Below are 15,079 nucleotides of genomic sequence, written 5' to 3'. Positions count from 1 at the left end.
ACATTGCTGTCATTCATTTTACTTATCCATAAGCTATAGTCACCTAATACCTTGTTGCTGTTATTTTGAACAAACTGTATATGTTTAGATCGATAAAGGATAAGAAAAGTAAAAGTAAAGTTTCTGATCTAAGTAGTTTTCCTTCTTTTTGAAGAAATTTTCACATTTCTTGCAAGGCATGTCTGCTGGTGACAAATTCTCTCAATTTTTGTTTGAAAATGTGTGCATTTCTCCTTTATTTGGAGGATAGTGTCACTTGATACAGAGTCGTAACTTGGTTTTTTCTGGGAACACTTTAAATATTTTACTTCACTCTTCTTGCTTTCCTGGTTTCTGAAGAGAAGTCTGATTCAATTCTTATCTCTGTTCTGCTATAGGTAAGATGTTTTTCCCCCCTCTGGCTTCTTTCAGCATTTTCTCTTTGCCTTGATTTTATGCAGTCTGAAATATACCTAAGTGTAGATGTTTTGGCATTTATCTTGGTTAGTGTTCTCTGAACTTCCTGGGTCTGTGGTTTGGTGTCTATCCTCTGTTTATTTTTTAGCAGTCTTTTTTTTCTCCCAACTTGTCTCTTCGTTTGGCCCTGTCTTCAAAATGTATGTGGAAGTTAACCAATTCTTACTACCTGCACTGCTACTCCTTTGGTCAACATTCCTATCTCTTGGGTTATTTCAGTTGCCTTCCATTTCTTCCTGATTCTGCCCTTGACCTTCTCTTTTACAACCAGAGAGACCTTTTAAAAATTTCGGTGGAAACTTGACATCCTCTGCTCAAAACTGTCCAGTGGCTTCCCATGCATACCAAGTAAAAGCTGAAGTCCTTACCATGGCCTAAAAACCTGTATTTAGCTCTCTATTTAATGTCTTACCTTCTCTTCTCCTAATGACTTCCTCATTGTCCTCCAGTTATAGTGCCCTACTTGTTCCTTATCGAAGTCACCAGGCATCTCAAGGCTTTTCTGCTTCCCTCAGATGTCTGCCCAACTCTGTTCTCTAACTGCCCATCATCTTTAGTTGTTTGCTCAAACATCACTCTTCTAGATTATAAACCTACATGCCATATGGACTATGATCTCCCCATTGCTTTTTGTTTTCTGGAACACTTTACCAGCTAACTTGTTTCTGGCAGGAGAGTGCATGATGCATTGGAGAAGATGTAAGAAAGCCAGTTGGCTGGAGTGTTGAGAATGAGAGGGAGCACCGTTGTGAAATAAAGCCAGAATGGGAGTTAGGGACCCAACTGTGCAGACCCTTGTGAGCCATGTTAACATCTTTGGTCTTTATCTTTAAGGGAAATGGGAAATCACTGAAGTATCTGAACTGGAGGGATTCGGAGGAGGTCACTAAGTGATTAAATTTGTCATTTTACAAAGTTCATTTTAGCTTCATTTTTAATATATTGGAGGGGGAAAAGATTGGATGTAGAGAGATCAGATGAGAGGCTATTATAGTGATCCAGGTGTAAGCTGATGGTAGCTTATTTAGTCTGTTATGGTTGATGGCCATACAAAAAGAATGATTCTCTGAAGAAATGTATTTATATACATCTGTGGTCAGCAATTCATAACTCCTGATTGCCAGGTTAAGATTTCCAATTTAGGGGCCGGGCACAGTGGCTCATGCCTGTAATCCCAGCACTTTGGGAGGCTGAAGTGGGGGGATCATGAGATCAGGAGTTCGAGACCAGCCTGACCAACATGGTGAAACCCTGTCTCTACTAAAAATACAAAAATTAGCCGGGCGTGGTGGCGCATGCCTGTAATCCCAGCTACTTAGGAGGCTGAGGCAAGAGAATCACTTGAACCGTGGAGGCGGAGCTTGCAGTGAGCCGAGATTGCGCCACTGCACTCCAGCCTGGGCAACAGAACAAGACTCCGTCTCAGGAAAAAAAAAAAAAAAAAAAGCGATTTCCAATTTAGAGGATCTCTTTTTGGTCCCATGGTAAGAAAGTAGAATGACTTTCCCAACGTAATTCTTCAGAATAAACCCTAGAAATTCTGTTAGTCAAATAGTTATGTATCTTTTTTGTGTGTATTTCTTAGCATTTGGCACAAAATCAAAGGTTCCTTATTAAGCCAATTATTATTTAATGGTCACTTCTAGATCCTGTTCAAACTGATTCATCTCTCATGAAGGCAGGGCTTTAACTAATTTCCTTGTTTTTCCCAACCTTCTCTCATCTGAAAAAATTAACTTGATTGGCCGGGTGCGGTGGCTCACGTCTGTAATCCCAGCACTTTGGGAGGCCGAGGCGGGCAGATCATGAGGTCAGGAGATCGAGACCATCCTGGCTAACACGGTGAAACCCCGTCTCTACTAAAAATACAAAAAATTAGCTGGGCGTGATGGCAGGTGCCTGTAGTCCCACTACTCGGGAGGCTGAGGCAGGAGAATGGCGTGAACCCGGGAGGCGGAGCTTGCAGTGAGCAGAGATAGCACCACTGCATTCAGGCTTGGGCGAAAGTGCGAGACTCCATCTCAAAAAAGAAATTAACTTGATCAGGGCTAAGATTGTTCCTCAATCAGATGTTTTCAAAACAAAGGTGTCTATATGTCGGGTGTTATTTCTCTTCACAAAATTAATAGCTCTGGGAACAAAAATTTGTGTAGAACTGTAGCACTTATGAGGATAGGAAACTCATAACACTCTGGCCATACTAAGAGAGATTTGATGCTCTTATATGAGCAAACAGATTTAATAAACGGGTTCTAATAGTTTTCTAATGTGGCAGTGTTTTTATCAACTAAAACATTGATTCTGTTCACTTTAGTTTGGGAAGGAAAAAAGCATTAAGCTTCTGTACCTAAAATATGTTATTAAATATATTGTTTACTTATCAGAAACCAGTGAGGTATCTTAGTCTAGCTTTGTTGTGTAAATAAAGAAGTTGAATATTAATGAGGATAAATGACTTGTCTAGGCTCACACAACTTATAGATCCTGATTTTGGACCCAGATATTCCTGCAAAAGTCTCTTTGGCCTTTTTGTTGCTGTTGTTTTTTTGAGACAGTCTCGCTCTGTCACCAGGCTGGAGCCAGTGGCGTGATCTTGGCTCACTGTAACCTCCGACTCCCTGATTCTAGTGATTCTCCTGCCTCAGCCTCCTGAGTAGCTGGGATTACAGGCACGAGCCACCACGCCCAGTTAATTTTTGTATTTTTAGTGGAGACAGGGTTTCACCATGTTGGCCAGGATGGTCTTGATCTCCTGACCTCGTGATCCACCCGCCTTGGCCTCCCAAAGTGCTGGGATTACAGGCGTGAGCCACCATGCCTGGCCAAGGCTCTTTGTTTTTGATCAGAGGTTGTTAATTTGGGTTCCCTGGTCTCCAACATTTCCCTCACTTCCAGTAGTGTATATATTCTTTTCAAATAACTGGATTTACTAGATTAAGGAATACAATAAAGTTAAGAATCAATAAATTTGATTATACTGCCTCTGATTTGGGGTTCCTAATCTGACAGTGCTTTCCATTCTTGTCTTGCATTACCTTTCCAAAATTCTTCTCAAAATATCAATAACACTCTAGTTACATTAATAAAGTAGTGATAGTAGTATTTTTTTTAAGTGGATAATTGCCAGGCACTCTCCTAAGTGCTACATATGCATTATCTAATTTGGTGTTCACAGCAACATTGCTGAACTATGTCCCTTACCTTAAGATTAGCCCTCCATCTAAATGGTCTCACCAGATTTTAAAGATTGCTTGGATTAATTGAATTACCGAATATAGTGGAAAAGGTCTTAGGCATTAGTGTTAGACGACACCTAGCTTTGAATTCAAGCTCAGCCATTTTTTTCTTTCATTCAGTAAATGTTTATTGAGCATCTACTATTTCCCAGCTATTGTTCTGGGCACTAGGAATGGCATCTTTTATCTGCATTTTGAAGGGAAGATAATGTCTGCCTTGAAGGTTGCTAAAGGCTAAGAAAAAGGCACCTAAAAAGAAAAGGTTTGCTTCCTTGCCCTCCTAACTGATCTTCCTTCTCTAGTTTTTCATTCCTCTGTTGCAATCTACAGAGTACTCATAGAGCTTTCTTTTTTCTCTTCAAACTCTTGCTCAAAAGCCTTAGATGGCTTTTCTCATCTGATAGGAAAGTTTCAAGTTCATAGGATGTCATAGAGGAACTTTTATAGCCTGCTATTTAAAACCATATATGGGCCAGGCACGGTGGCTCACGCCTGTAATCCCAGCACTTTGGGAGGCCAGGGAGGGTGGATCACCTGAGGTCAGGAGTTCAAGATGAGCCTGGCCAGCACGGTAAAACCCTGCCTACTACAAATACAAAAAAATTATCCGGGCATGGTGGCACATGCCTGTAGTCCCAGCTACTTGGGAGGCTAAGGCAGAAGAATCGCTTGAACCAAGGAGGCGGAGGTTGCAGTGAGCTGAGATTGCGCAACTGCACTACAGCCTGGGCAGCAAAGTGAGACTCCATCTCAAAAAAAAAAAAAAAAAAAAAAACCACATATGTACTAAGTCCTTTCCTCTCTCACCCTTTCACAGTAAATGCTCAGGCCACCTAGACTTTTTTTTAAATATAGTTTTTCTATTAGATCATCACAGAGTCTCTTGATTCTCTGCCTTTTTTTTGGAATTCCATGTCTATAACATTCTGTCTACCTACACCCCCTTCCTCTCCCTGGGCTTCAAGAAATACATACAAAGTACACAGTGAAAAATCTCTTTTCTTTCCATGTCCTGTCATTTCTCAGCTTCCTTCCCAAAGGTATTCTATGCGTATACTAGTTTATGTACATGAATGAATACAGGCAAATTGGCATGTTAAATTGTGAACCCTGAAACCAGGTTGCCAGAGTTTTAAATCGTGGCTTTTCTTCCTAGATATGTGACTTTGGGGATATTACTAGTATCTGCCTCGTAAGCTTATTGTGAGGATTTCTTACAGCACTTCCTGGCACATGGTAAGCACTCAGTAAATGTTTGCCATTACTATTGTTGTGTTGTTGTTATATAACAGCATAATATATTCAAAAGAGAGCAGCATTTAAAATCTAGAGACATAGGTTTGAATACAGCTTTCTAATTACTTTATGCTTAAGTCATTTAATCCAAGTTAAGCCTTGTATGTTTCTTTATAGTGGGGGTAATGACATATAGTTTTGGTTTTGATTACCTAAAAAATAAAAAGGAAAGAGCATTGTAAGTGACAGAATGCTATATAAAATTTAGTTGCTGTTGGTTACATGGTTTTACTTTCCCTTCAAGGAAAGGTTATAACATTTTAGCTGGATAATAGTCTAAAAAACAAAGATATCAGAAACTTAGTTATAATTATGCATTTTTACTTATAATTATTCCAAATTCATACTTTTTCATTAGCTTTGGCATGCTTTAGTTTTGGTCATATATAGTTTATGTGGCAGTGCTGTTAAGGGAATAAAGTTAGAGTGAATACCTCTATTTATGGAAATGTATCTATCAAGATTCCAGAATTGATAAACTTAGCTATACTTGGCATAATTTAGTACACCTGGCCAAATGTATCTTTTAAGGAAAAAATGTATTTTGGTCAACCTAGAAAGTATTAGTCATGGCCTTAAATTTTTTCTGCATGGTTTACAAATGTTTTGTTTGTCTGCAATGATAATAGTTATACTGAAGAATATTCACTTTACTTAAGTAGATGGTAATACATGTAAAAAGCAGTCTTTCATTTCCATTTCTCTTAGTCAAACATTTACTGGTGATGTGGTTTTGATGATTTGCTATGTTGCTAAAACAGGATACGCATTCACTGTTTTTTGACAGCTCATGGATCCAAGAGCACATGTAGTTCCTAAAGGCACATAGTATAGGATATTTTTGGATACTGTGATATTCCCCCCTTTCTTCTGGTAATTAGATGCATTCCCAGAATTAAACATTTAGGAGGAAAAGTTAAAGGAGACCATCTCTTTCTTTTAAATCATTTTAATATGAAGAATATATTTTACTTTGGAGATTTAAAGTGATTTAAAGTAACAATTTTAGTAACCTTTGGGTTTGTCTTGAAAGTATTTTCATTTCATTTGTTTCTAAAATACTTGTTTCTCTGAAGAGAGAAGATGGCTCAATCTGATGACATACATAACCTTCATGACTGACAGTTTAAACTGAAATCAATAAAGGGAGAATAGTTTTTAAATGCATTGAGACAAAGCATACAGGAAAGGTATAATTTTGTATAATCTTTTGTTGAAGTCTTCAAAACAGTAAAAGTGTTATTTGCCTCATGGCATGAAAATTCACGGTAAACAAAGCTATTATATTTGAATTTCACAAAAATGTTTACTTTCTTAGTTATCTTTCAGAAAAAAATTCAGAATGATGACTCTTCTCAAATTAAGTATTTATACTAATACCTGCAAAAACTGTCATTTAGGGATTATTTGTACAGTTTTATGTGGCAACACTCAGCCATGCAACGTGTGCATATATTAGTTTCCATATGTAAAATCTGGAATTACTGAAACAATCTGTCTTAGACTTTTTTTGATAAAGAATTAGATTAAAAACTCCTTATTTATAACAACATGGTAGTCATTGAATGTAAGAACTCAGATCACATTGCAGATATTCTAAAAATAGAATGTAAATTAGGTTTTAACACTAATTCTGAGATTATTATATGTGGCAAATAATTTGAATGATATTCAACAGTCTAGGTAATCAAATCACAGAGATTTAAAAAAAAAGCATTGATTTGCATTTGTGATCAGTATTGCTTAGGAAAAATGTCCAATACTATAAGAGTATATAAGGTTTTGACTCAAAGGGGTCAGGGAAGGATATCTTAATGGAATTGATACTTGTGCTCAGATCCAAGGAAAAGAGCAGGCATTATTAACTAAGTGGAGAAGGAAGAAGTCATTGCAGGCAAAGGGAATAGCTTCTGCAAAAGCCCTGTGGCAGAAGGGAGCATATCAGGTTTAAGAAACTGAAAGATGGCCAGTGTGGCTGTCATAGAGAGTAAACAGGGATATGGAGCAAGATAGGGATATGGAGCAAGATGAAGTGGATACAGGCCAAATCATTAGGAGCTTTGAGAACTTGGAGTTTAATCTTTACCCTATGAGCAAAAGGAAATCATTTAATTTTCTGTTTTGAAAAGATCATTCTGGCTGCAATGTAGAGGAACTCAAGTGAGCAACAATGGACTAGTTAAGAGGCTATTTCAGTATAGTCCCAGGAGGTTGCTTAGACTAGAGTCATGTAGTGGAAAAGAAAAGGAACTGACAGATTCTTTGCCTGGAGGGTAGTGGGTCTTTGCCCAGGTGATTCTGACACTCCTACCCTCCTCTCCTGTTTCTCCACTCTTTAAAAAAATGGTGATAGAAAATACAAAGTAGTATTCTGTGATTAAATTATCACACTTTTATTATAGATTATATTCTTGATAACAAACTAATATTCATAATTTTATGTTGAGAATATTATAAAGAAATGTTTTCATCAAATGTAGGTTCATGGCTGGGCACGGTGGCTCACTCCTGTAATATCAGCACTTTGGGAGGCCGAGGCGGCTGGATCACTTGACGTCAGGAGTTCGAGACCAGCCTGGCTAACATGGTGAAACCTGTCTCTACTAAAAATACAGATTAGCTGGGCGTGGTGGCCCGCACCTGTAATTGCAGCTACTCGGGAGGCTGAGGCAGGAGAATTGCTTGAACCTGGGAGGCGGAGGTTGCAGTGAGCCAAGATCGCGCCATCACACTCCAGCCTGGGCGACAAGAGCAAGACTCCGTTTCAAAAAAAAAAAAAAAAAAATGTGGGTTCATGACTTCTCACTGTGAAGATGTGCATATTGGCCATTTAAGATTTTTTAAATGAAGGTCCCTTTTACAACTGGAAACCTAAAGGAACAGTATCAAGGAACTGACATAAGACATGCTCAAAGGCTAAAAAGTAAGTGAAAGCTAGAATCAGCACTCAGAGCCTATTTTTGTCTTGATGGCACCTACTGAACCAGCTAAACCTGGGCTTATGGTTTCATTGCCTTCACAGACATAGAGGATAGGAGACTAAGCTCAGTCTATGAGAAGACCCTACCGAGTGTCTGTGCACTCCTCCCCACCCCTACTTCTGCCAACTCCAAGGAAACTGGACTGTCGCAAATGTTGGCACTAAGTTGAAGTGGTGGTGCAGGTTTGGGGGTTGTTATTCTTTGACATTTTATAGTTGCAACCTAGCCTTTATGTTTCTATATCTAAATCACACTTTTTGGGTTAGCCCAAAAATATCTTAAAATTTGAATATGGTTCAAAGTAATTCTGGCCACTAGTAACCCCAGGCACTTGGCAGAAGCAAATGCACATCACGGTGAAAGATCACACAACTCAAAAAGAAAAAGAGACTGAAAATACAGATTATCCAAGATAACAGACAACTGAACTGGACCCCCATTGACTTCATATTTTGGAATTATTAGACAGGTATTTAAAATCAGTGTGTTTAGCAGGGTAAAGATTAAAAATATAAGAATGATGGGATTATGATAGCTAACATTTTGTAGTGCTTCCTATGAACCTTGAACTGTTCCAGTACTTTACATGTTAATTAATCCTCACAAAAACTCTAAAGGAGGGATTATTATTATCCTCATTTTACAGGTAAAGGAATGAAGCACAGAATGGGGATGTAACTTGACCAAGGTTGGTAAAGTGGTAGAACCAGGATTCTAGCCAGGCAGTATGGGTCCTAAAGTCAGGCTTTTAACCATTTTACTATACTGCTTATAAGAAAGATAGTGAGGTTATGAGAAGTTACAAATAGCTTTTTTGTGTTTGGGGGGAAGAACTTTTAGAAATGAAATATATAGGCTGGACGCGGTGATGCATGTCTGTAATCCCAGCACTTTGGGAGGCCAAGGCAGGTGGATCACTTAAGCCCAAGGAGTTCGAGACCAGTGTGGGCAACATGGTGAAATCCCATCTCTACAAAAAAATACAAAAATTAGCTGGGCATGGTGGTGCGTGCCTGTAGTCCCAGCTACTTGGGAGGTTGAGGTATGAGGATCCCTTGAGTTCAGGAGGTCAAGGCTGCAGTGAGCTGTGCCACTGTACTCCAGCCTGGGCAACAGAATGAGACCCTATCTCAAGAAAAAAAAGAAAAGAAAGAAAAGAAAGAAAAGAAATGTATAAATAAAAATCTTAAAAGTCAATGGACAGGCTTAACAATAGATTATAATTAGTGACCTGGAAGATGACCTGAAAAATAAGTTAACCAAAATAAAGAGACAGAAATGGAAAATATGTAAAAAGGAAAAAAGAAAATTGGACAACCATAGCCTAAATTGCTAGTTTTCCCTGATACCATTCTGTGTCTAATAAGTAGTGGATATATTAGTTGGATGCTCTGTTGCCTAGCTAACACTTCCGTTTCATTGCCTTCCTGTTAGTGAGATTTGACTATGTGACAAGGCTTTGGTAATTTGGGGTGCAAATTGAAATGTGTGTAACTTCTAGATCTTGCCTGTAGGAGGAAGGGGGATATGCCGTTTTCTTTATCTTTCTTCCTGCCCATGAACTGGAATGTAAACATGGCGATGAGATATTTTTCCCTGTGTAGAAGGGGGCAATACTCTAAGGATGACAGAGCAATAAGACATAAGAGCTTGGCTCTCTCAGACTACCTAGCTGCCAAACAAGAGTGTCATGTGAGAGGAAAATAACCCTGAATTTTGGTTAAGCCACTTTTGAGTCTCTTATTTAACAGCAGCCGGTGTCTACATCTTAACTAATCCAAGAAGAGCATGAAAAGGTCTAATAGTTGTCTAACCAGAATTTCAGATATGAAGAAAAGTCAAGTAGATACAGTATTTAAGGAGATTACAATTAGAATTTCCAAAACTGCAAAAAGATACAAATTCAAGAAGTCAAATCCTAAGCAGAGTAAATAGAAATCTAAACCTAAAGTCTTCATAGTTAAATTTGCAGATGATTAGAGATGTCAAAAATAACCAGAAGGACAAGACAGATCACTTTCAAAAGCTCTGCAATTAGGCTAGCAGCTGACTTATTGAAAGGAAAGTAGAAATCAAAAGACAGTAGAATAGTAACTACAGTGTACTCAGAGTAAATAACTATTAAAGCTAAAATATCCTTGAAGAGTGAAGCAAAGTTTTCAGATAAATAAAACTGGGAGTTTTTTTTTGTTCTCACCACTTGCACAGAACTAAGAAAAATTCCAAAAGATATACTTTAGGTAGAAGGAAAGTGACCCCTAATGGAGGATCTGAAATGTTAATTAGGAAAGAAAAATGGTCCCAGGCGCGTTGGCGCATTCCTGTAACCCCAGCACCTTGGGAGGCTGAGGTGGGCGGATAGCTTGAGCCTAGGAGTTCGAGACCAGCCTGGGCAAGATGGCGAAACCCTGTCTTTACCAAAAATACAAAAAATTTAGCCAGACATGGCGTGCATCTGTAGTCCCAGCTACTCTGGAGGCTGAAGTGGGAGGATTGCTTGAGCTCAGGAGGCGGAGGTTACAGTGAGCCAAGATCATGCCACTGCACTCCAGCCTGAGTGACAGAGTTGAGACTCTTGTCTCAAACAAACAAACAAACAAAAAAACAAAAATGGCTGAAATTATTGAGGCAGGTATCCAACTTAGGTTAGAAAAACATTAGAATAAACTAAAGAAAGGAAATAAATAATAAACATAAAAGCAGAAATTAAAGAAATAGAAAAGAGGTCTACAATGAAACATCAACAAAGCCAAAGCTGGTTGTTTGAAAAAGACTAATAAAAGTAACAAACCTGGTAAAATGACCAAAAGTAAAAGAGGAAGGGCACAGATAAACCATACGAATGAAAAAGGAGATATAACTAAAGATGTGGCAGATTTTTATAAAAGAGAGAAAAGTGCACACACTAACACATTTTTGTGCAGGGAATAATTTCGAATGGTAGATTGTTGTATCTGTTGTCACAATAGTATATCAAGCCTATCAAGACCACTTGTCAAACTTGCCAAAAATTTTACTCTTGAATATGTAAGATGGTTGGATTAAATATTTTAATCCTTTACTTGAATATTTGGAGAATTACAAAGGTACAATGAATCACATAACTCTGCTTCAGTTATACTTTACTAAAGATTGTGGTAAAGATTTATCTGGGGATGTAGATATGGATAAATTTCTTTAAAACAGTAGAATATGTGTTCCCTTTTAATACATAAGGAAGATGAGGGGAAATGCGTAAACCTGAGAAATTGTGGAAACCTTGTATTTTTAAAAGGCTGGCTGGAGTACAGTGGTACAGTCACAGCTCCCTGTGCCCATAGAACTCCTGGGCTCAAGCGACCCTCCAGCCTCAAAGGTGAGAGCCACCACGCCCAGCTAAAACATACTGTTGTGTGAGGATAGAATTCAAAGGGCTAGATGACCATATCTAGATACGTTTTTAGAGTGGATTGCCACAAATGAAAGTTGCTGTATTTCAGGAATTCTATTGTTTTTAAATACTGACTTCAGCATTTAAAACAAGAAAACACAAAGTCAGCTATTCATAAAGTATACTATTTGCTTTTCTTTCTTTCTTTTTTTTGATACACTCTCACTTTGTTAGCCAGGTTGCAGTGCAGTGGCGTGATCTTGGCTCACTGCAACCTCCGCCTCCCTGGTTCAAGCAGTTCTTGTGCCTCAGCCTCCCAGATAGCTGGGATTACAGGCACATGCCACTACACCTGGCTAATTTCTGTATTTTCAGTAGAGACAGGGTTCACCATGTTGGCCAGGCTAGTCTTGAACTCCTAACCTGAAGCGATCCACACGCCTTGGCCTCCCAAAGTGTTGGGATTACAGGCGTGAGCCACTACACCCTGCCAGCTCCAGTAATTTTTGACATGTTACATTTTAATTATTATTTAGTTCAAATTGTTTAATTTCCATCTTGATTTCTTTCTTCACCTATGGATTATTTAGAATTCTGTTTCATTTACAAACATTTGGGGATAATGTGGTTATATTTTTATGCCGATTTCCAGTTTAATTTCATTTTGGTTAGAAATTACACTCTGTGTGATTTCAGTCCATTGAAATTTCTTGAGACTTGATTTATGGCTCAGCATGGTCTGTTCTAGTAAATTATCCATGTACACTGGAAAAGGATGTATAGTTTGCAGTTGTTGGGTGTGGTGTTCTATATGTCTGTTAGGTTAAGTTGATTCATTATCTGCTCAAATCTTCTATATATCCTTCCTGGTTTTGTCTTCCCTTTCTATCATTTACTGAGTAAGTTCTGTTAAATTCTATTCATGATTCCCATTCTGTCAAGTTCTGCTTTGTATGCTTTGATTTATATTTAAATTTTATTTTTCTGTTGAGTGCTATTAATGTAAATTAATATTAACTTATTTATATACATGGATTATCTGACATCTTTCCATTTATTTTCAGTTTGTTGATCTGTTCTTTGTTTCTTTGAGATTGTTATTTAGGATACTGCAAGAAATTCAAAATGTCTTGGGTATAAAATTAGGGAGTAGCTCAGCTGGGTGAATCTAGTCTAAGTCTCTCATGATGTTGCAGTAAGATGGTTGCTGTCTGGGATCATCTTGAAGCCTTTATTATTCACAGATATGGGAAGACAGAAACAGCTGGGACTCCGGCAACCATGTCTTTCTCTGTGGTCTCTCCAAAGTGGTGGCTGCACGGGAGCCTAACACTTAGGACTCCATAGATATGTATCCCCAAAGAGAAAAAATTCAGGAGGAAGCTCTGATGCCTTTTCTAACCTAGCTTAAGAATTCAGACAGCAGCACCATGTTGGCTGGATTTTGTTTGTTGCTAACCCTGCCTGTATTCAAGGGGAGGGGAATATGTTTTTTCTTTCTACAAGTTTTTTAGGATTTTGTCTTTGTTTTTAGGGTTTTGAATTTTAACTACAATATGTTCAGGTGCAAGAATCTTTTTTCTTTCTTCTTCCCACTGTGTTTGGCATTCATTGGGTGTTTGAATATGATGATTCCTAACTTTTCTTAGTTTACCTCTAGAAATGTTATTCTTCTGTTACTTTGGGTCTGGTGTTCTTTCTACACTCCCATCAGATAGCTGGTGAAACCTTTGGGCGTATCCTCCTTACCTCAGTCTTTTATACATTCCATCTCTCTGCTCTTTTGTCCGGCACTCTCTGGTTTGTGTATTGATATATTTATGTGATTTCATATTACCAAAAAGTTCAGTTTTTCTTATGATGTACTCTAAAGAGCACTGTCCTTTGTTTTGGAAAGTTAAATCTTACCATGGTTTCCATATTCACTCCCCTCCCCACCAGCATGTTGTGGTGAGTTGTCAGTTTTAAATATTTATGATCCCTGTAAATATTTAAAGATAACCAACAATATACTGCTTAAGAAACTACCTTCACTGTTCCTTACTGTAAAAAAGTTTTCTCCAAAATTTCTAATCACTAAATTTCCTTTAATGAATTTTGTTTTATAAGTTCAGTTCTACAGGAGAAACTTTTATCTGTAATACATTCATTTATGTTAAAAATTGCAGAAACAACAAAGTTGGGATCAATTTGTTTCACAAAGACAATGAAGTCATATTATTTTTGTAAATGTTAGAAGTAGGCTTCCTGAAGGAAGAATGAAGAGTTAGGTTATAACTTGGACCATAATGTTAGGGACTCAGAATTGACTTAAAATTTAAACATAGTGTAATGTTTATTTTTGTCTTCCATATTTGTCAGGGAAATTTTCTGGTGCTGTGTCGGGAGTGCAGGGCACAAGAGATTTCCATAAAAAGGCATGGTTTGCTTGGAAGAACATAGAGGTTTTCTAACTTGGCAGTAATGAGTTAGAACTAATTCCCCTTAGAAAGAAAAATTAACTTACATTCTTATTGGGAATTCATTTGTGTGTATGCTTTCTTGTGTGACCTATTTATTATATTTGTGAGTGTGCCTATGTGTATACATTCGTGACCCATGTTATTTGTTAGGTGTAAATAAAATTTTCTATACATACTCTGTGAAAAATGGCTTTGGAACTTGAATGTCTTGCCATTTTAGTTGAGGAACAGGGGCCAAATATTTTGTTGTTGCAGAATACCCAAAATAATTTGACCATCTCTGAGTTCTTTCCCCAGTTTCTGTTGCCCTAGAAAAGCTGGAGGCATTTGGGGAATATAAATGATCCATGCTATATTAGGATTCTGTCTTGAAAGATACGCATTTTTGGATTAGAGAGATGGTGAATTCACATCTTGTTAAAATGTCAGCGATCCCCAGACTGGAAAGGGGGTAGGGATGTGGGCATCCTTTTATGTGAAATATATGCTTTTGTGTTTAGCTGTCAGTATTTTTCTTTTCATGGAAATCACTTTTTTTTTTCATGGATTCACCTAATACAGATAGAGGTATAAGATGCCTAGTGTCCCACACAAACCTCTCCCACCTCACTCTACCTTTTCAAAAATGTGGTGGTTATTTTTAAAGGCTCACCCAGTTCTTACCTTGCTTCTCTTTCTCATTGGTTGACCTCATCCACTGCTACGGTTTCAGTGCTACCATTTTGACCACCATTGACTCCCGAGTCTGTACCTCTAGTCCATTGGTTTCTACGAAACCTCCAGACTTGGCTTTTAAATTATCTACCAGATACCTTTACTTGTTCTTCCCATAGGAATCTCATAGTTAATTTTTGGAAGAAAGTATTATCTTTCTTTTTAAACCTCCTTTTGTATTTCCTGTCTTAATTGGAGGTGGGCTATCAACCACTTACTTGCTCAAGCTGGATACCTAGGAGTTATCACTGACTCTTCTTCATTCCTTTTAGTAGCTTATCAGTTATGGAGTCCTGTCAGTTTTATCCTCAGAAAAGCATTGCCCCTCTTCAGCCCTAGTGCTCCTGTACAGGCCCGTGTCATCTCTCACTCGAGTTATTGCAGTAGCTTCCTAGCTATTCTCCCTGCCTCTAGTCTCTTCTTTCTTCAGTCCATCTTGCATACTGTCAGTTGTTTTTCCAGAATACAAATCTAATCATATTAATTGTTTTTAAATCACTTTTTCTTTTCCCCGTTACTTACTAGATAAAATATGAGCTCTTTAACATGACCAATGCCGAGCTA

General features: G+C 38.0%; 1 protein-coding gene across 8 annotated transcripts in view; it reads left to right on the top strand.

Annotated features, from left to right (window-relative positions):
- RAP1A (RAP1A, member of RAS oncogene family) overlaps nucleotides 1-15,079 on the top strand; it is a 93,739-nt gene that overhangs the window by 40,687 nt on the left and 37,973 nt on the right. For 2 of the 8 annotated variants that reach the window (XM_054466453.2, XM_054466496.2), the window contains one exon: nucleotides 4,849-4,928. The exons of 4 other annotated variants lie outside the window; for them this stretch is intronic. The gene's annotated coding sequence lies outside the window, so the exon portion shown is untranslated. Of the gene's footprint in view, nucleotides 1-4,848; nucleotides 4,929-7,468; nucleotides 8,439-15,079 lie in introns of all 8 variants that reach the window. 2 more of the 8 variants (XM_063652090.1, XM_063652080.1) reach the window with 2 other exon arrangements.

The sequence above is a fragment of the Pongo pygmaeus genome, chromosome 1 (assembly GCF_028885625.2).
Source record: "Pongo pygmaeus isolate AG05252 chromosome 1, NHGRI_mPonPyg2-v2.0_pri, whole genome shotgun sequence".
Classification (NCBI taxonomy): domain Eukaryota; kingdom Metazoa; phylum Chordata; class Mammalia; order Primates; family Hominidae; genus Pongo; species Pongo pygmaeus.
Note: the sequence above shows the minus strand (reverse complement) of the source record. Positions and strands in the feature narration are given on the sequence as shown.